Genomic DNA, 23137 nt, shown 5'->3' on the forward strand with positions numbered 1-23137 from the left:
ACATACACAGAGGTTGTCGGCCACTTCCTAATGTGCAGTTTCTATCAGGATGAGCATGCAGGGTGAGAACAGGTGTATGCTAGTAGGTGACTCTGCAGCAGTGCTGAAGTCTGTGTGAAACCCTCAATTTCTCAAACCCTCAATCAAGTGCCACTCACCCTCATACTGCACTGTATGCATAAAAATCTTCTAGTAGGAGAAATATCTGGGAGAACTGTGCAGTAACCTCTTAGAGGGTCTCACTCCTCTCACGGATCATGTGGTGGAAGAAACTGTGATGTTAAGCAGGCATGTACCACTGCCCACACTGAGGTGATTAAGGGCACATTAAAGGCTGATACGTGTCATTGACAAATACAACCAGCCCACCTTTTGCTCTGTCATTTGTAATGTCTCCTCTTCAGTGGAGGCTATATAGTCTCTTTATCAGAGGACTGTCAATAGGTTCAAAAGTGTTCCTTGCGAACAGACACACAATTGTCTTTCCCACACTATGAGCTTCAGTTCCTTTATGTGAATTCTGTAACCTACTGCATGGGTGCAATTTTATCTACTCTGTTTCTTCTACCCTCCTATTGTGGCAGTGAGCAACTGATCAGTGGGGTAGGACAAGCAGGGCTCTCAGACTGAGCTGAATCATTGGTTTTGTGTGGGTTGGGGAGTATTTGGTTTTCGGGTAGCATGCCTACCACAAGAGTTTGATATTGAAGCATTTTCTTCCATAGTCTTCCAGCTGCCATGGCCACTACTCATGTCCTTATGACAGGATAACTTGCAGGCACAGTTTTTTTTTTTTTTTTTGTGAGAGTTGGTTAGTGTATATTTTTCTTTTGGTGTTGTAGGTAGTGGGGAGCAGGCATGGTAATTAAAACAATAAATAATCACTTGCACTCCCATCACTTACTATGAATACATTTATTCTTGCAGCATATACACAATGTGTGTAACATAGAGTGCGTACTACAGAGAACTGATCTGGCAAAGATACAGTCGTTCTTGCTGTGGTAGGACAGTGATTTTATTGGGGGGTATAGCCAGCGGTTCTACATCCCCACAGTGTCTTCATCGTTGTAGCAGAAAGGGGCACAAATCCTATGATTTGGTGGCCTACAATTACTTTCTGAGTCCACTGAGTGTGATTCCTTTCATTGTTTTTATTTATTACGTTTCTTTTTCTGCTTGGAAAATGGGGTAATCACTTCTCCAGTCTGAGAGATATGGTGCTGGTGATGAATTCCCTAACTACTGGACACATGAATACCTGTGTTTATGTACTGTGGTAAGTATAAATGTTAAGTCACAATAAATGTAACAGTCTTTCTAGATCTTTATTCTTCCTACTAGTGACTTATTCTGCATTCATGAGCCATTAATACAACACTTCATATTTTAAAATCAGGTCTATGAGGTCTCTACATACTACCATTCCTTTACTTGAAATGAGGAGTTGTACATCTCAACCTCAATCCAAAATTCTTCCAGCATTTCTCCTATTTGGAGCATAGAAGCGAGCCTCACTGTTTCCTTTTCTATAAGTAGCATGTCATTAAACAGGCCCATTATTAACATACATTGTCAAAATTCAAACAATTGAAATTCCAGATAGGAATATCAACAATGTAGGAAAAAGACATGTTTTGCTTATCATAAGGATTACACGTTAAGTTGCAGACAGGCACAATTAAGACACACTTAAACATAAGCTTTCGGCCAAAGCCTTCATCAGAAAAAGAGAAACACACATCATTCATTCATGTAAGCAAGCACACCTCATTCACACATGAATGTCAACTCCAGCAGCTCAGGCCAGATGAGGAGTTGGGGAACCTTCTCAAAAGCTCCCTCCCCCCTCTCATCATCAATGGATACTTGACACCTGATAGTTTTATCACAACTTCCAGGATAGCTATTTAACAACTCTGGGTCACTACAACTCTTTTTCATGGAACTGAGGTACTTAATGGTTCAGAGGACTTTTTTAATATCTACTGTTATCCATTTGTTTTTGTGAGACAATGATATGATGTTGGTGCCTTTCAAAATATCTTTTCAAAATTCAATTTAAAAATGTCAAAAATTTTGAGATTTTCACATTTACTTCGGTTTCTCTGGGTAACTCATCCCAACTTTGGTTTGCTTGTTATTTTGAAATATTTTCCATTTGTTTGTTTGTTATTTTGAATTATTTTCTATTTTTATTTCTGACAGATGTCTCTTGTAAGCTTGCAGTTCAGGGGATTTTTCCATGCCAGATATTTCTGTTGTTATTTGCCAGAAATGGTCTGACAGTCAAAGATATTTTACAGCTACATCACACTTTTCCCTGACCATATTTGTGGCCACATTGTCAATCACGGATGGAGTCATTGCAGTAATATTTATTGCACTATTGACCAACAGTGGCCTGCCAAAACTCTGAAGAATACTGATGAGGGTTCTACTTGTTTTGTTTTGATATTTGTGTTTATGTCTCCACAGAGAGGTATGCTTACTTTTGTGTTTGAGACTTTTAGAACTTCTGTTAATTTATTGAAAAAAAAAAAGTGTCCACACTACCACTAGGAATTCGATACACAAACAATATGCTTAATTTCTTGGTTGTATCAAGCCCTGTTAATTCAGTAGCTGATATTGTGTTTGTCTTCACTTATTGTAGCAAGGACATACCTGACATGAGCTGCATTCCTTTTCTTATATAAATGCACAATCCTCAACCCTTTGAAATAGCCCTACAGTACGAGTCTGTCCTTTCATACAATGATAATAATACATGTTGGATTTCTGTGTCTTTACACCTGTGCTCAGTGGCAGAAACCACTGTGCAGTTCAAAGATAGAATCTCAACTTCAGACTGTTGTATGTTATGTTTTATTGATTGTATGATTTGATGAAGGGTTGTTACGTCTCTGAAATGTCCCATGATACTTTTTCCAATGGTTTCTTTTTTCTCTTATGACATGTAGTATCCATATTGTGAATAATTGTTTCAGATTTTTTTATTTGCTGCAGATGTTCTTTAGTCAAGGGAATCTGTTATCTACTTCTCCTATGTATGACAGCAAATATTTCACTATGCTTGGCCCAAGATCAACCCACATACTTTGACGAATCTGCTGTACCAATCTTCTCTTCCTAATCCTGTTTAGGTCTAGGCTACATCCAGTGACACACCATCTACTGATAGTAGCAACTGGCATGACAGCAACATGTGTAAAGTTGACTGCCATCAGTGTCATCTGTAAACCCACATTAATCTGCCTCAAGCTCCATATAGATGTGGCTGATCATAACACTGGACCAGCTCGTCAAAGTGTGCATTGGTGCCATGAGTCAGGGAAGCTGTCTTGTCCAGGTCACAACCTATGTCACATGCCCCATTCCCGTCCAAACTGTTTCCCACCCCACCCACCATCACCACATTGTCATCTTTTGAGAAATCCTTAACTAAAGACTGTAAGTCCTCCATCACTTGACATAGCCCTGAATTTGGTTTGAAAATGCTCATGACTTGTATGCCACCCTAATTTTTTCTGTAACTGAGGGCTTGTATCCTGCCCATGGCTACTACCTAGCATTCTCTTTCTTCCTACTAGCTGGCTGTTCCCAACCATTGTCCTCCCCTCTATCTCTCTTGATCCTGATCAATTCCTCCTTGCTTCCTTTTCTGTTCTTCAATCAAATTGTTCTTGCTGCATACTCTGCAGTTCCAGGAGAGAGCCTCTTCTGTTTTCCCAATGTTCTCCCCACTGCATCTCCCCCCCCCCCCCCCTTTCCACCACCTCTCCAGGGTGAATATTTCCTACAAGATTGGCAACAAATCACCCTACTCACTATCCTATAACAGCTCCTGTATTTCTTATTCATGGTTGAATTCGATAGAAGATTTAAGTTTAACTGTAAAGAATGTATCAGATTGGTCAAGGACGTGAAATTGGCTGTAAGTACACAAACACCCTTGTGTTGTTGCCACTGTTTCCATACTGAATTAGAGATATAGTGGCAGAAGAACTGATTATTAGTTACTTTGGTTTTAGAGAAATCACATTATAAAGATTGTTTTGATATGTTTTTGAACATTTACAACTCAGAAATTGTATGCTTACATCACGTTTGTCTAACTAGTAAACAATACAAACTGTGTGAAGATGGTATCTGTTTTTTGGACATGTCTGAAAGAAGAGATACCATTGGTGATATTGCAGCTCTTGAAGAATGAATTTACAATGAAATCCAGACCTTTAACTGCTTACAGGTATTGATAAATATCAACGGGGACAGCTGAAAATGTGTCCGCCGACCAGGACACGAACACAGGATCTCCTGCTTACATGGCAGATGCTCTATCCGACTGAGCCACTGAGGGGACGGAGGACAGTTTGACTGCAGGGACTTACCTCTGGCATGCTCCCCGTGAGACCCACATTCTCAACTTACTGTCCACACACTACATTTGTAGTTGGTCGGGGCACACATTTTCAACTGTCCCCATTGATATTTATCAACACCTGTAAGCAGCTAAAGGTCTGGATTTCATTATAATTTCATTCTTTTAGAGCTGCAAGATCACCAATGGTATCTGTTCTTTCTGACATGTTTGAAAGAACAGATGCCACCTTCATACAGATAAGGCTTACCAGCCAATGATCATCTTCAGTGCAGATGCACTCAAATTGCTGATGATACTGAAGTATTAGCAATACAGCAAGCATCAACAACGTCCATGTCTTCAGTGGATGGTGACTCTTGCTTATCCTGGTGGAATGATTCTTTTTGAGCCACTTCATGTCTACATTTGGTACAAATTCTATAATCACATTTAAAAAACTTAATTTAGTCAGTAACTTCAACCCGTCAGACATTGCAATGGTTACTGGTGTTAAAGCCTTCTTCATTACACATTTTTCTTTACCAAACGGGATGCAGCATGTCTTCTGCAGGAAATTTTGTCATCAACAAAGCATTATGGTATGGACAAATATGGCCATCTTCAGTAAAATAAAGCCCAGACGTACGTTGTAGAAGTTCCTCATCCACTGGTAACGTTTCCTTAACTGATTGTAGTTGACTTTTTGCATAATAGAAAGGTGATGACTTATGATAATCAGATCCGTCAGATCCACCAAATAGTTTACTAACCTATAACAAGCAGTTTTGAAAGCTCATGAATAATCTGGTTTGAAGTGTAGCAGATTCAGACATGTTTGTATATAAAATATACAAGTTAGCGTATCAAAACATACTGTTTTAGTGCTTACCTACAGCCACAATAATGGTTATTGATTATTCAAAAACTCAGTACTGAACACTAAGATTGTACAATGTCAACACCAAAGACTAAACTGCAAAGAAGACTGACATTATGAAAAAGGGCAATATTGAAACTAACAAATGAAAGTGGTGATTTAGCAATGTACAACTGCTGTGAGCCTTAAAAAAAACTATTGCTGCTTTATAATGCCGGTGGAAACTGAGTGACAATCCATATATGTATCACTATGCATTGTAGGGTTAAAACATTCCAAGGCAACATAGCGTTCCATTATGATCTTCTAGATTTTACATTCTTAAGAGCATATTCTGAAGTTTTATTACATGAATGTTCTATATTGTAAAATAATGTAAAAACATTTCTTATTAGCATAGTTACATTCCCTAACCACAGGCAAATCTTATACCATTAAAAGACACTACAATTACACTTTTTGATTTATAACTTCAAACAGATTTAATTTTTTGTATGTATCAATAATCCATTTCCCCTACCTTTGATAGGTATTCTTACTCATCAACATGCAAGATCCAGAAATTAAACAATATAGCTTTGAAAGCTTAAAGTATGCTCTTTCCAGCTGTGCCAAGAAAAAAAGGATTGAACACAAGAAAAAAAGGCTTGAACAAGACACAGTTGAGATATTGCCCCCCAAAAATACCACACAATTTGCATGTAGAAAATTTTGGCCAACTTTGCAGATGCATATCTTTTCATCTAGGCATGCAATGTTAATTAAATTTTATCCACATATAGACATCCTAACCCTCTGAAGTTTTTGTGTGATTGGTTCATACGAAAAGTAGCTGTGGTCAGTCAGACCTTTGCTCTCAGAATAGTGCAATGAATTTTTTAGCCCCTTTAGAGGCTTGTATCTGTATTTAGGTGTGGCTAAATCCCTAATTTTTGCCATGCTGTGATTCAGCCTAAAAAGTAGTCTATGTATATTAAAGCAAATGACCAAATGTTTTCTAGAACATTTAAAGAAGTCTAGCAAACCTGGCACATTTGCACTTTCATATGTGATGTGAAGATGAGTAGCCTCTCTTTAAAAGCCCCTAAAAATTCAACCACTGACGATATTGGATTGAAATTTGGTATATAACCATCAAAGACCATATAGAACCTTCACACCAAATTTCATTAGATTTGGAGAGGGTCGAGTGGGGTCACGTTTTAATATTGGTCCCTTTGATGTGGAATGACCCACGACTTTGCGTGACATATATAACAAAATATAGTGTTTATATATTAAATACAAAGATTCCATGACTTACCAAATGGGAAAGCCCTGGTAGATAGACACAATAAAAAAACACACAAACACACACACAAAATTTCAAGCTTTCGCAACCAACGGTTGCTTCGTCAGGAAAGAGGGAAGGAGAGGGAAAGACGAAAGGATGTGGGTCTTAAGGGAGAGGGTAAGGAGTCATTCCAATCCCGGGAGTGGAAAGACTTACCTTAGGGGGAAAAAAGGACAGGTATACACTCGCATACACACACATATCCATCCACACATGTACAGACACAAGCAGATATATTTAAAGGCAAAGAGTTTGGCCCAAACTCTTTGCCTTTAAATATGTCTGCTTGTGTCTGTATATATATATATATATATATATATATATATATATATATATATATATATATATATATATATATATATATATATGTCTGCTTGTGTCTGTGTATGTGCGGATGGATATGTGTGTGTGTGCGCGAGTGTATACCCGTCCTTTTTCCCCCTAAGGTAAGTCTTTCCGCTCCCGGGATTGGAATGACTCCTTACCCTCTCCCTTAAGACCCACATCCTTTCGTCTTTCCCTCTCCTTCCCTCTTTCCTGATGAGGCAACAGTTTGTTGCGAAAGCTTGAATTTTGTGTGTGTGTTTGTGTTTGTTTGTGTGTCTATTGACCTGCCAGCGCTTTCGTTCGGTAAGTCACATCATCTTTGTTTTTAGATATATTTTTCCCACGTGGAATATTTCCCTCTATTATATATATATATATATATATATATATATATATATATATATATATATATATATATATATATATATTTCCAATGTGGAATGTTTCTTTCTATTTTATTCAAAATATAGTGTTTAATTGATAGCAATACTGATCTTAATTTTTATTCAGAAGTATTTGTCATTCAGTATATTAAGTGTCACTCTATACTATTGTATACCTAACTCTCGTTACATTGCACAGATTCTTAAGTAATCAACAGTAAACGATTTGTTATTATGTTCGATCTGAATATCTTACGCAAAACCAAACAACTAGTACAAGTAAGTAGAGCATATTTATCCACTTGCTCCTCACATAATACTACATCAAACATAGCTAATACATTAATCGGATAGCCATTTTGAATAACCAACAGTCAAGTTCTCATTAATCATCATTACGATAGGCCTTCTGGTATATGTTTGTTTATATCTATGTATGTATATATTTGTATTCAATATTTGTTAAGAATATACCTGAATGCGAATGTGCCACCTTACTCGTCCAACTCAGTCTCAAGTGGAACACTAGAGACAAGACACATCCTAGGTATATTCATTTGGGTTCGCAGTATCCTGTCTTAAGCTAAATCAGTCAAAATAGAGTGAGTTACTTTAGACTGAATTTTATCACAAAGTTTTTGTTGTGGGTACATTGTGCATTGTAGTGCTAAATACTGGTAATGGAGTAGCAATCTCTTTGTATCGGTGCATCATATGAGGACAGTACTGAATTTGGTTATTCTTGTTAGTTACACCAGAGCGATTACTACTCTGTCACCAACTTCCAAACTTGATTAAAACTTGTGAAACAGTATTAACTAATCTAATAGAAGTCGTGATAGATAGCCAGGACAAGGTAGCAATGACTGCTTTAGCATGTTTAATATAGCTATTTACGTTGGTAGCATACAGTTTTTTAATAAGTCACTGCAAGAGAAGGATAGCTTAAAAAAGAAACTAAAAAATCAATTTAAAGTGTCATCTGTGAGAAGTGCCACATTACTTCGACAAAGACTCGTAGATCATAAATGAGGACTGTTATGTGTGGTTCATTTTTTTTGTTTGTTTTAGGCCTCAAAAACAACTTAGGTCATAAGCGCCCATCATCAAGAACTAAGGGAACTGAAAAGTAGTTACAAGTTAACCTAATCGACTGAAGGAAAGTGAGCTAATAACAAGGACTACTTTGTGGAGAAATGTACACAAAATAATGGTGTAAGACAGTGGAGGTCCTGAACCAAAGATTAAATGTCCTTTGCCATATTGCTACAACAGATAAAAAGTAAAATGCGGTTGACAGCCCGCATGTCATTCACTAAAACAGCCAGTGGCTCAGGTGGCAAACATGCATTAGAACCTGAGTGGTTAAAAAAAAGGGCATTCAGCCAGAAAATGGTGAAATGTCAAAGGTTGATGACAATGAGCACAAAGTGGCAGAGGATAACCATTTAAATGGTGATGGCTAAAACGACAATGCCCAGTATGCAACTTAGCTAAGATGATTTCCTCCCGGCGAGATGGCTGGGATGAGGTCAGCCAAGCTGCTGGGAGAGGTTTAATTTGCCAGAGTTTTTTCCCGTGCAGAGAAGACCTGTGGTGACACCAAAGTGACAAATGGCAACACGGAGATCATCCGAAGGGATGGAAGAGCTAGCAGACTGAGGTAGGAGGACTGCAGCCTTGGCAGCAGTCTCATTTCCCATCAGGCCAGATGAGCAGGAGCCCACATGAAAATCACAGTGGCTCCATCAACAGGGAGCAAGTGCAAGCCTTCTTGGACCCACTGCACTAAGGGATGAGCTGTGTACAGCATACAGAGGCTCCGAAGGTCACTGAGAGAATCAAAGCATATGACACAAGTAAAAAGCCTATAGCCAGATGTACTGGGTGGCCTAGTAGAGGGAGAAGAGCTCTGCTTTAAATACTGAGCAGGGTTCTGGAAGCTGATACCGAAAATGGTCGGTGCCAATGATGAAGGAACACCTGACACCACAGTCGGTCTTATGCCATCAGCATACATGAGGGTGCTGTGATTAAGTTGTGTATGAAGGTCAAGAAACTTACTGTGGATGATTGAATCTGGTGCAGTTTCCTTAGGAAGTGAACGAAGTCCAAGAAGAACATAGGCCGCCGCATGATGCCGAGGTGATGAAGGGTTCACACCCCAAAGAAGTCATTGAATAGGGAGGCACAGGATGGGTGAGACAGCATGGTAGACAAACGGTAAGCGAATCTGCTGAGGAGGATGGCGTAAGATGGTCGGACATGTAGATGAATAAATGAAACATCCATATTCTAGTTTTGAATGGACAACCTCCTCCACTCGTTACTGAGAGAGGAAGGTGAGGTGATAATGGATGGAGCTCGAAATCTTTGCAAATTAGGGGTCCAAGGTGTTGGAGATAGCTATAGGATCCACTATTGGAGGTTTCCCCACATGATGGAAGAGAATTGAAACTGCTGAAAGGTCAAGTAAATGAAATCCAGCTAGATTTTTTGCTATTCTGAAGAATGCAATGACACTTCACAGGGAATTGTTAATAACAGATACAGTTTGCCATTGTAATAAGACTGTTAAAATGCGGAGAGCACGTCTCCGCGCGTGAATTGCATCTCTGCAGGCCTCAGTCCACCAGAGGACCAGCACACAGCGCGGTAAAGATGAAATGTGAGGTGTGGAACATTCAAGGGGTAAACAAGTGCAACAGTAATAAATTTTCAATGTTTGTCAACCAAGTAAGCATGAAAGAGACATTGAAGGCTGTCAGAGAACTAAAGACAACATACTCAGCAGGAATTGATGGTATACTGAACAGAATCCTAAAACTCTATCAAAAATATAATTGACCCCCTTACTCACTTATGCAACTGTTCCCTAGAGTCAGGCACCTTTCCAGATCAACTAAAAACATCAAAAGTCATCCCTATTTTTCAAAGCTGGTGACAAAGATGAAGTAATAAACTATCGTCCCATTACATTAACATCCTGTTTCTCAAAAGTAATAGAAAAAATTATGTGTAGTAAGTTGTTAAAGTTTATAAACAAAAATAGTGTGCTATCTAATACTCAACATGGCTTTAGAAGCAAGAAATCAATGGAGACAGCAATCTATGAATGCATATCTACTGTATTAAAAACAATAGATGAAAAACAACAAACAACAGGTATATTTTTGGACCTAACCAATGCCTTTGATATGGTAAACCACAAAACCATATTGAAGAAGCTAGAGCACTATGGAATTAGGGGTTGGCAAATGATTGGATTTGTTCATTTCTCAGTGACCGTAAACAAAAAGTATCCATCAGACATATAGATGACAAAGCACGAATAATCACAGAATATGTATCATCAGAAAGCCCAATCACTTATGGGGTACCGCAAGGATCGGTAATGGGACCCCTACTTTTCTTGTTATACATCAATGACTTGGATATACATATTGATTCCCACAAAGTAATACTGTTTGCTGACGACACAACAATACTGGTAAAAGCAGCAAAAAATGAAGATATACAAGAAGTAAACTCAGTTCCAAATCATCTAAGTAATTGGACAGCAGAAAATCAGTTGATAATAAACTACAACAAAACAGTAGCCTTAAATTCCCATAACCACCAAAACACCACATTGATATATCCAGAAATAAAAATCAATCAAAACCCTATTGCAAATGATGAGGCTACAAAATTTCTTGGCATCTGGATACAAAGAGACTTAAAATGGGACAAACACATAGAACAAATTAATGCCAAGCTGAGCACGGGCTGTTATCTTCTTAGGGTTCTAAAAAGATGCATAAATGAACAGGCGCTATTGTGTGCCTATTATGCATACTTCAATGCCCATCTCAAGTATGGTCTCATATTCTGGGAAAATTCCCCAGCAGCTCAAGGGACTTTCAGAATAAAAAAAAGAGCCATTATGATTATGACAGGGAGTGGTGCTCCACAGTACTGCAAACCAATATTTAAAGCACTGAATATACTACCTCTACCGTGTATGTTTATTGTTGACACACTAATGTACGTAAAAAAGTATATGATTGGAAATGATGATAATACTTTAAAAAACAAAGATATACATGATTATAATACTCGAATAAAATATAACTTGCATGTACCCCCAGCCAGTATCAGTTTGTATCAGAAAGGTACATGCTATCTGGGTATTAAACTCTATAATAGACTATCAAATAGTATAAAATGCTTACAAAATATTAGTGCTTTTGAAAGATCTGTCAGAGAATATCTGCAGTACCACTGTTTCAACTCAGTAAAGGAATACTTGGACCAGAATAACTGTTAAGAACTAAAGCTACTGTAATTTGTAACATTGTATCATTGTAAGAACTACAACTATTGAAATTGGTAGCATGTTGAAAAATGATTATTTAAATATGTATCATTTTGAACTTAGTAATAAGTCCAATATCATCCTGTACACTGTACTCCATATGATCAAAGCACTCAATAAATAAAAAAAAAAGTGTTGCGCCCCGTCACAAGAGTGTGGTGGGGTGCAGCTCGTAACATACTATTGTTAATATACAGAGGTCTAGTAAGATTTAAAATCGACTACAGAAGCATGCTCTGCTGCAAAGGCAACAGGAAATCAATTTGGAAACTAGAAAAACTACAGTTTAGCTGCAGCAGAACTTCCCTGGGAGCTATACGCTCCACACCAACAAATGCATTATTAGCTGAAGCTGCAGAAATGCCCAATGCCCTATGATGGAAATTAATGACTGATAAATTTCTTCTTAGAGACTAGTTGCAATTGACAACCCACTAAATACAGAAACTCAACAGTTTCAAGAAGACATAGACAAAGAATAAACACTACCCTAAAATTAGAAGTTTGTGCAAGCTTCGTAAACCTAATGTCATTTTCACATAATCTCCAAAAAATACAAACATATCCTAATTCAGAATATCAGTATAACGAAATAACTTCAGAAGCTGGTCTTTTCTACTTCTTATTAACAACAAATAATGGTATAGAGCAATTAGTAAAAACCTGATAATTTACCGGAATATCTCCAGTGACGGTTCCAAAACTCCAGTTAATGGTAGAGAGGGTTGCGCTTTCGTATGTCCAAACACAAATTATAAGGAGCTGATATAGCTTCCCTGGGAAACTTCTAGCGTTTCGCCAAAAGCCATAGCTATACTCGCAGCTTTAAATTATTCGTAGAACCTCACAGCAAGAAATATTTTGATTTTAACTGACTGCAGAATCTTGCTCCAAGAACTAGCAGACACCTCCCATTCTAAAGAAATCTAATCCATTGGTAATGGGTATAATGAAAGCTACCAGAGAAAATGAATATATCAGAAAGAAGATAAAATTTATGTGGATCAGAGTACCCGCCCACATTAAATATAATGAAATGGTCGATGACTTAGCGAAAACCGCTGCTCAACACAGTACTTTTATAAATATCTTCTGTCATCAAAATGAAGAAGACTATGCGGAAGAACACAGCGACAATCACACGACCTATATCAAGCTCCATGCGCATTAAAAGGACATATTACGGTCAAATACAGATGAACATTCCTTCAGAGCCCTAGTTCTACACAATCAAAGGGAAAAAAAATTATAAACTCCATAATCGGAATAAGATTATCACGGAACTTTCCCCACCCTTCTTCACCGATTGCATGTTAGAGTCAATCCTTTTCGTGGATGTGATGGAATAACAGTAGAGGATATGATTGATATCTTTTTTCGAATGTAAACTACTTGAAGACCAGCAAATCGATTTTATTCAACAGTTATTTAGATGCAATCAATCATTACCAACTCCCATACTAACTCTCTTGCATCAAAACAATATACTAATTCTTAAATTAATTATGAATTTTTTGGATAAATGTAACCTCACTTTCTAAAACCCCAAAACACTGAGAGATGACTGTATGGCATAGTGGCGAAACAAGCGCTGTATCTTTGGAGAAATACAGAGGCGAGCGAGTGTGGCTGTATTTACCCCAGTTCACTGCTAGTAGCGTCACGTCACCATATCGCGTCTGTGCGTAGCCCACAAGTATTGCACCATAATTTAAAGAATGGAATTAAAAGTTAAAGTTGCTTTTCTTTTTTTTTTAGCTTGTGATTTAGTATATTACATTGTAAACTGTCAAATCTCAGAATGGTTAGGTTAGTATTTTTCCCATAATACATCGTTTTAAGAAAAAAAATAAGTGGCGCTAAATAATAAAGCTAGAAACCCAAAAATTGGTTATAATGTGAAGATGTGTGTCAAAATTAAATTGTACAAGTCTCAATGCGATTAAACAAATAATTTGGTCAGAATCCGCATTTTTAAGAAAAATTGAAGGCGCTAAATATTAGACTTAGAAATTTGAAAATTTGTATGAAGTTCCATTTCAATATAAAAGCATTAATTATGTAACCCAACTGAGCTACTTCTAATGGTTTTTGAGTAACTTGCAGAAAACTGAATTTGGAACTAAAATGTTCTTATTTGTGTTAGATTAAGTATCGGTTATATTAATATCAGAAAGTTTTGGTTACAGCATGTGATGAAACTTATTATATAATAGAGCTATAACAAGTTTCAAATCCTGGATGTAAACAATATCAAATACAAGATCTCTCAAATTTGTAGTTCAGAGGTCAGGTTCTACTGTCAGTTCCAATTTTGAAAGATCTAGACGGCAAAGTTTAAATGCAGGTGATCTAAAACCTTTTCTGTGATTTCAACCAAGATAACTACAGGCATACAAAAATTGCAAAGATTCTACATTGATTCCTGACATTGTTATAAAATATTGTGTGTCCGAGAAAGCGGCCGTTTAGATGGTGCTGCCGTGGGCATAGTACAGATGACAGCAGGTGTTCCCTTCGCCATCCGCTGCGCCACATACATGAAAACGGCCCAAGAGGCAAGACTAGCCGTAACTTCGCACCCAGCCATTGTACGATATGCCTCAGTCAGAGTGTGTGCTCCCTTGGATGATGTCAGAGACAGGCTGTTACTAAACGCTTATTTTCAGTAATAAATGGAAGTGGACTCCCGAGGACTGTACACCGTCCTGGATCGCTTAGATTTCTTAGTGTGCTGCCCGTAATGTTAACAAATCCGCGTGGCAAATGGTGATACTTACTTTCCACTTTTGTGGCGAGCAATTACTTTGAATAGCAGAAGTCAGGGCGAAAGACAATTTAATAGGAACTTACCGTAGAGGCCACCTATGAACTGCTCATAGTGCTGTTTAGGATAGAGAGATTTATCATCAGTATTAACATAATGAATATTATAATGTTGAGCATGTGAAACATTGCCAAATACATCTATCAATTAGAACTCAAAATCTTCATTTATAATCATAGTCCTGATCGTGCTGTGCAAATAGAGAATAGAAACAGTTCTTCCAGTGGGCTGGATAAAAAAGGTGGACGTGCAGACTGGGAACTTGGTCAGTATGTTCTCCATCGCTTTCTGGCTAACCACAGAAATAGTTTACAGGTTCTCATAAAAGACGGTGGACAATATCCCAATCTGTACATCAATTCAAATATTTCCAATTTCGAATATTTCCTCCTATGATTTATGACATATGAATTTTATTAATCATTGTTGCTATCAACCCGCCGTCCCACAGCCTTCAGACTAAGTCAAAATAAACATTTTTTTTTTATTCTCTTGAATGCTCATATCATTGTAGCATCATTAACTGATACTAAATGATAAGAGTGACGTGTCTGTGATAAATCTTCAATGCGCCATTATCTGTAAATGACGTACTGCAAGTTATAATACAAAACAGCTAAATGAGGCAAAATGGATACGGTGCCTGTCACATCAAGTCAAAGATAGTACGAGTATGGTGCAAAAGTATCTGGTCCCGAAAGGAAGTGGTATACAGTGATTGTATCATTAATGTATACCATCAGACGCTGTACATTGCCGCTTTGATTTAAGAATTGCATTCCAACATGGAGAGAGATGTAACAAGCAATAAGTATAATATGTTCTGATTACACACACTTACTGCATTATGTGACAAATAAGTACAGAGTAATTTATGCCGCATTTGTTCTTCAAAGGCGAAATGTGCACACTGTCTAAACTTACTGCAGCTGATAGCTCCCCCATCTTATACAACAGAAACAGCCGTTATGACGAAACTCCACGTAGTCGAGTTTTGAAGGTCTTGTACTAGTATATCGCCTTCGCAACTAACAACACCGAAAATTGTAGTTTTACGTCGGTAGTTCCTTTAAAATACTGCTCTATTCTTTCAATTGGCTGCCAGCGAAATCTTCATGGGTCATTGCTGAAGTGACCTACAGCTGCTACTGTGTATGTGAGGTCAGGCTCTTCGCCCGGTTGTGCATACTTCAACCTGCCTACAGTTCCTCTGGGAAGTACATTTCCCAGGGATTGTCTTTCTCTGGATTTAATCATGTGCGAGCAAACCTACTTGATTGTTGTACTGCGATGTCAATATTGAATATATGTCCCTCATATTGTATCGCTTTTGAATTTGTTCTGTATAGTGAAACTGAACCACCACTCTTTGGTGGGTTCGTGCTTGGCTACCACAGGGCGCCAACCTTTGCAGCACCTTTGCCCTTTATGCTGCATGTCTATCCTTCTGCTATTCTTTTTCCCCCTGCTTTGGGGAACATGTCTGGGATGTTTTAGGAAATGTGTTCTGAAGTTTAGTAGCCTGCCCTTCCTCTGATTCAGTGTTTGAAGTTCCTCTTTGTTTCTTCCTCCTCCCTGCTGAAGGACGGCCTAAACGTGTAATGTGTAAGACGGGACTGGTTTAACACGGTAATTCCCAGCCCCAGGTCGACAAGTAGGGTTCACACGTGCCCCTGATACAGACCAGACCCAGGGAGGGGTCACTTCCTGAGCTGTGACCTTCTCAAATTGCAATTATTTTTCCCTCTGTCAGGAGTTCGGGAGGTATGACCTGAGGAGTGAACAACCACCTAAGGCGGGCGAGCCACACCCCCTCCCTCCCCCCCCCCCCCTCCCCTGCCATAGGATGCCCCCAGTTGGAGAGAGCACACCTTCAGAGACACTGGCAATTGTGGAGGTTTTTTTTTTTTCACAGTGAGTCCAGCACCATCTCAGTCTGTGCCTACTAAATGTAAATGGAATGAGGCTAGAGATTCCACTACTCTCCCAGCTACACATGGGTGCTTTGTAGTATCACATATTGAAGGAGGTCAGTTCTTTGGTATGATTAATCCATTTATTATTCAGAAATACTGCTCTCGTTTACAAAATTGTACTTTGCTTCTGGAGACCAATTGTGATTTTCAAGCCCATAAGGTGCTTACAGCTTCTACAGCTATCCTGTTCGTGTCAAGGCTTGTCGAATGCTGAATTCTTCATGCAGTGTTATTTACACTTGGCTGCTTGATGGTCTGACCGAGGAAGAAATCCAAACGTATCTCTCTGATCAGGGTGTTACTGCAGCCCATCAGGTAATGAAAAAGGTTGATGCCAACTTAATGCCTATATGCACTCTTTTTCTCATGTTTGATCGAATAGTGCTTCCATCGAAGATCAAAGCAGGCTATGACTGCACATTCCAAACCTGACGCACTACTACCAATGTCAATGTTGCAACCACACTCGAATGTTCTGTTGAAACAGATGAATGGGCTGACCAGGAGATCTGAGTGAAGGAAAAAGTGCCTTACTTCATCACTCACAAGTTGTTGGCTAGTCAAAAGCCATGCATCTTACCATGCACCACTTACAGTACCATTCTTGGTACACCTCACTCCACGAAAGGCATGGCCATGCAGACTTACGACCTCCAATTCAGCACTGCAGTTGTAAAATTGCCCAGTATCATGGTAGCATCCCAGTCCCATTATTCTCCATCTATGGAACAAGCAACCAAATAGTCAACTCCAATGGCGAAATCACCTCCTACACAACTGGCAGGTGGGAAAGGACAAAAAGAATAATCCTGCAAAGAGTTTTTATGTCCCTCCAGCAAACAAACGTCTGAGTCTTCATCTGCCAACCCAAAAGTTCTAAGAAACCAACCAAAAGCAAACATTCTTCTCCTTCCCGATTCAGCGATCCTCTTCAACAGTGCTGCTGCATGATACCCTCACCTGGCCGACCTCCATTTCGCCCATGCACACCGCATACCAGTTTTCGGCTCTGGAATTTTCAGGCCATCTCAGTGAGAATGCTGATGCCTCTGAAGATCTTGTGGAACAGGATCATCCAGCCTCTGCATCTTGCAGCGACAAGCATTCAAAGGCTGGCATTGAGCAACCACCAAGGTGACTACCTTTCATTGGTCCCCTCCTCCCCAATCTGTATTTTGACTCTTCTCCAATGGAATGTTTGCGGCATTAGATCCAACAAGGGGGAATTATGGCTGCTCTTGGAATCAAGGTGTCCACTTGTTCTCTGCTTCCAGGAAACAAAATTGTGTACTTGCGACCAGTTTGAGATTTCACGTTTCCTTCAGTTTCACTTTGACCTTCCCCCAAGGATGGCATTCCATCTTGTGTGGGAGTCATGCTGCTCATCTGGGATGACATTCATAGCCAAACCATTTCACTGAACACTCAGCTGCAAGCTGTTGCAGTCTGCCTTATCCTTCCTCGCTTCACCTTTTCTCTTTGTAACATTTACATTCCCCCATCATTCGCTGTCACTGGGGCACACTGCCTCCAGCTTATTGGTCAACTCTCTCACCCCTTTTTCCTGCTCAATAACTTTAATGCTACCATCCACTTTGCGGCTCTTCCAGAACCTGTCCAAGAGATGCCCTCTTGGCTGACCTTCTCAATCAACTCAACCTCGTCTGTCTTAACAGTGCAACATTCACATTCCTTTCAGACTCCACACACACCTGGGCCTCTCATTCTGCACTGCCCAGTTTTGTAGGTCATCTCTCTGACATGTTCTCGAGCAACCCACTACATGTGAACCCAACTGGTAGCATTCCAAGGCTGACTAGAGGCTTTACTCCTCCCTCGTGACCTTCAATGAAAAAAATTTCCCCAGTTGTGATGACCAGGTAGAGTACCTCACAAACATTGAACTAAAATTAGTTTTTATTAAATTTTCAGCTATCCCAGTGAAGTATTTGTGGAATATGTTTGCTGTTTCTCTAGGCTGTAAAATCTTTTTATTGTTGTGTATCAAGACAATGTTGTCCTCAGTTCTCTTATTTTTGCCAGTTTCTTTTTTAATGATGTCCCACATAGCTTTCACTTTATTTGTAGAATTATTTATGTAGTAATCATTGTACATTCTTTTTGCCTGTTAATGACCTTTTGTAAGATTTTAGTGTATGTTTTGTAGTGAGTATGCATTTCCTCAGTGGCATTATTTTCTTTTCAGATTCTGTGGAGCTCCCTTTTTTCTGGCAAGAAGTTCTGGTTCCCTTAGTAATCCAACCCTTTCCTCTTTTCTTCTCTCATATATTTACCATTTTTTAGGGAAGGCTGTATCAAAATGCTTTACCATTTTTTCTAGAAAATTATTGAATTTCGAATTCAGATTTTGCTTTTCATAGACATCAGACCAGTCCTCAGTATGCAATAGTGAGTTAAAGAGGTCAATGCTTTTCTGCCTGTAGATCCTTCTCTTGACCTTTAGTAAGTTGTTCTTAACCGGTCTTCCTTCCTTTGTGGTGGTAAGTATTTGAGCTTTGTGGTCACTGTATCCTGTGTTAAACACTTTTACTGACCACTCCAATTTCTCTTTATCAATCAGGATTTGATCTAAACCTGTCTGACTGATTGGTGTTTTTCTCATTGCAACTTTAACTGTGGCTGCCAGGTTGTGTGTTTTAATGAGATGGCCAAGGGCGGTTTTCTGTTTACATTTACTGAGAAAATCTATGTTAAAGTCACCACATACTACATCACACCTTGTTTTATGCAGCTTATTTTAGAAAATTTCCATTTTTCTAAAAATACCTTCAAACTTTCCCGTTGGAGAGCGGTACAGTGTAGCTATTATCAAACTTAATTTTGGAATTTTTATCACTGTAATCTCAAAGTCTTTTTCACAACTTGGGGAGGTGACATTATCTATTTTAGTAACCTCTATATTATCTTTTACATATATGGCTACACCTCCATAGTGACCACTAGGTCTACAATAGTACTCAGCCACAGTGAAATTGTGTAGGCAGAAAGATTTAATTAAGTTCTCGCCAAGCCAGTGTTCTGAAAGACACATTACGGAAATATCCGCTAGTTCATGCATTAATAAAATATTTAGTTCTTCTACTTTACTGCTTAGGGCCTGAACATTTTGGTGAAAGATCTTTATTACAGAATTTGTGGGAAATTCTACAGTACCACCTACCTTCAGTTTAAATGTTTCTTGTTTGTGCAACTTGTAGCTACTGATTTTGGCAGTAAAAAATCATTCAGATGAGGAGGCTGCCTGATGTTTCTTCTAGTTGGGAGAGACGAGTCTTCCCTAGTGATCCATTTCTCCAAGGTACTCTGATCTGCAATCTTTTTGTGCTTCTTGTCACTCTTATTTACAAGACGGCAGATTTCTTCAACCAAGAACTGTTTACCATAGTAATTAAAATGTAGGCCGTGACTGGTATGCATGTCTCTGTTTAATGTACTGACATCTATTAGATTCACATAAGGATATTTTTTGCACAGTTCATTTATATCAATGTTCACTCTTTCTATCAGTTTGTTTACACATGACCAGGCCGGTAAGTCATACCTATGGGGTTGATTTACCACAGTTACGTTTGTTTTGTTTAATTTGGGTAGCACACTGTCGAGAACTGTGATGAGGATTTTACCAACGTCGTTTGTGCGTGCACAAATTACGACACAGTCATTAAAATCAAGGTTTTCACATGATTTTGCAAGAGACTTCGTAACTTCTTCCATTCCTGCCCTTGGCTTTATAAAGGCTTGTACACTTGGTTTTGACTGTGTGTATGTCACTTTTTCCGCCAGTTGACGACCGTGACTATCAGCAAAAATTAGTACTTTTTTGTCTTTTTTGCGTTGGTCATGTTTTGAAACACCAGTAGATTTCACGGAACGTGACTCCTGCTGTTTTTTTAATAGTTTCTGGATCACTTGTTTTTCAGCTACACTGTTTCCAGACTCGTTTGGAGTTTTGTTTGAAGCAGTTACTTTGATATGTCCAAGTTATGTGCTTGTGGCTGCTGTACTTTTTTCGTTTACTTCACTGGTGTCCGATATTGTTTGGAGCTTGTGTTGATAATATTATTCTTGATTATGAGACACGACTCAATCTTCTCTATGAGATATGCAATATACCCTGTCCATCACAGGCAGTCCATTGTCATTCTCAGAAGTTAAGTTTAACTCTTCACGTGGAAAATGTGGTTATGTAATCTCATATGTGTTAGTCGTCGTGGAATCTTTCGCCTGACAAAGTTAACAATAGTCGCCTTAAGGGCCGTTGCTGCGGATTACTCTCCTCGTTTCTTCGAATTCAATCAGAAGTATGTATACTCGTATATCGTCAGCATATTGGAGTATTTGTATAAATCTTGGTAGTTTGATTCTCAACTCTGCTGTATAAACATTAAAGAGAATAGGTGCCACATCGATCCCTGCGGAAGGCCGAGAATGTGTTATCTTGGGCCTACGATTTTTAACTTAAGAGGGCATTCCTTCTGGCGAAATTGTAGGTCAGTTCGTCTGTAACATTTGTTGCCATAATAAAGGCATAACAACATTACCGCAGACCCCTTCAGTATCCACAAACATGGCATAACATCCTGTCCTTTGTCAAATGCTCTCTGTATATCGAAAGTGAGTTGTGTCAAACTATCTAATATAGAGCGATATTTCCGAAAGCCATTTTGATAATCTGGCAATATGTTATTAGTTTTGTGCCGCCATTAAACACGCTTTTTAGTTATTTGTTCCAAAATTTTTCCAATGCAAGATGATAGTGCTATGGGTCTGTAGAAGTCTATAGATCCTTGGATCTTTCCTGGTTTTTGAATGGTATAATGATCTGAGTAGTTCAATATGCAGGAAATGGTTTACGTAATTATATTCGAGTGTCAATTTCCAACAGCTTCCCTTTTGCGGATTCCGATAAATTCTGCAGCAATGCATAATAAATATTGTCCACTCCTGGTGCTGTATTTCATAAAAGTTTTCATTTATCAGCAAAAAGAATTTCATGTGCAATTCAAAGTGTTACAGATAGCACTGCACATCACTGAGCCTGTAGCTAGCATATTTATATTTTTTATGAGAGACCATAATATATCGCGTTCCAATGTTGTTGCTTTAGAGGTAAGACAATTTGTTATGTACACAGGGACCAAAGTTATCAGTTTTGAACAAAGACAGAGGATTCAGTGCCTGAATATATTTTGCAGTGACTGTATTTCTTTATTCACATTGGGAGATTTGGAGTTGCATTGTCCAATGATCAACTTGTGTAAAGTTTTGCTAACAATAACAGAGAGTAAGCACACCACTTGCAGCTACAACACGCTACACGATAATTCGATGTTTGTCCCAATCCTACAGTTCAGGCATTGATTCAACATAATCGGAAAGTTTTATCATTTCTCAAGAAAGTTACACTTGGCGACAGCTCTACCAGTCGTTCGCTTTTTGGAATCTTTGATATTAAAATAGTCAGGTATATATACTCTGTTCTCTCAACCATTCTGTAGTGATAATACTAGTTTTTTTTGCGCAATGCAATTTACTAAATTGTAAAAAATTTCTTCCACAATTCATCGGCATTCTTATGCTCCACTTTGTTTTCAACTGATTTGATTGTTCAAATTGTTTTTTTAGCTTCGGCTTGTTCTCTGCATGTGATCTACGATGCCGCGCAAAAGTGTCAAGGTTCCGGCGCGTTGCCTGACAACTAGAGATACCGAAATAGACGACTTTCCGATTATTGATAACAATGTTGAGAATGATAGTAATCTCACTGCGGTGCAACAGTTGCAAAGCACCACAGAAAACGTGAGTTCCGTCTCCCAAAATACAGTTTACTGACAATATGATTTCACCTAATTTAGCAACTGCTCAGACTGTCGATTCCGGCATAGCGGAAGACACTGAGATAGATATTGCTAACACGCAGATGTCAGAACACGATTCTTTACCGAATCAGGTTCCCAGTTCTTGTACAGTCAACCAGAATGCCAAGAGTATGTCAAGGACACAGTAGTGAAAAGTACTAAGTCTGTTTTAAACATCCGTCAGATTCCATTAGCGGTAATTATGCAGATAATGCAACAAACGAGACGTCCATGGTTGTAGATGATGTCTCCACAGCACAAAGCATATCACATGTGACACCCGTCGCATCAATTCAAAGTAATATGGAAACGATGAATCAAAACCCATACCCATGTTCAATGAACGATTTAATAAGACTGATGAAATGATGGTTAAATTGAACAACAAAACCGATCAGTTCAATGAACGATTTAATAAAAATGACGAACAATTTTTCAGCATACGTGACGAGCTTAAATCGTGCACAGAAACGACTGACAACCGTTTCAAACAGGTGGATGCAGATATTAAGGCCAGTGAAAAACATCTTTCCGATAAAACTGAAGGCAAACCCAGGCGCTGAGGAGACATTACCAAACCTTTAACGGATGACATTAATGCTTTGCGACATCAATGTAGTGAAACCTATAAAAGCTTACACACGAAAACCAATTACTTAATGACAGAATAATCAACAAGGCACTCTGTTAGATGCACGTCTAAAGGTTCACACTCAGACCTCAGAACAGCGATACGAAGACTTTCTCCGTAAACACAGAGGAAAGATTGCAGACGTTGTGGGATCAGTTAAGGACAATCTGTTACTACGAAA

The sequence above is a fragment of the Schistocerca nitens genome, chromosome 6, assembly GCF_023898315.1.
Source record: "Schistocerca nitens isolate TAMUIC-IGC-003100 chromosome 6, iqSchNite1.1, whole genome shotgun sequence".
Lineage (NCBI taxonomy): Eukaryota > Metazoa > Arthropoda > Insecta > Orthoptera > Acrididae > Schistocerca > Schistocerca nitens.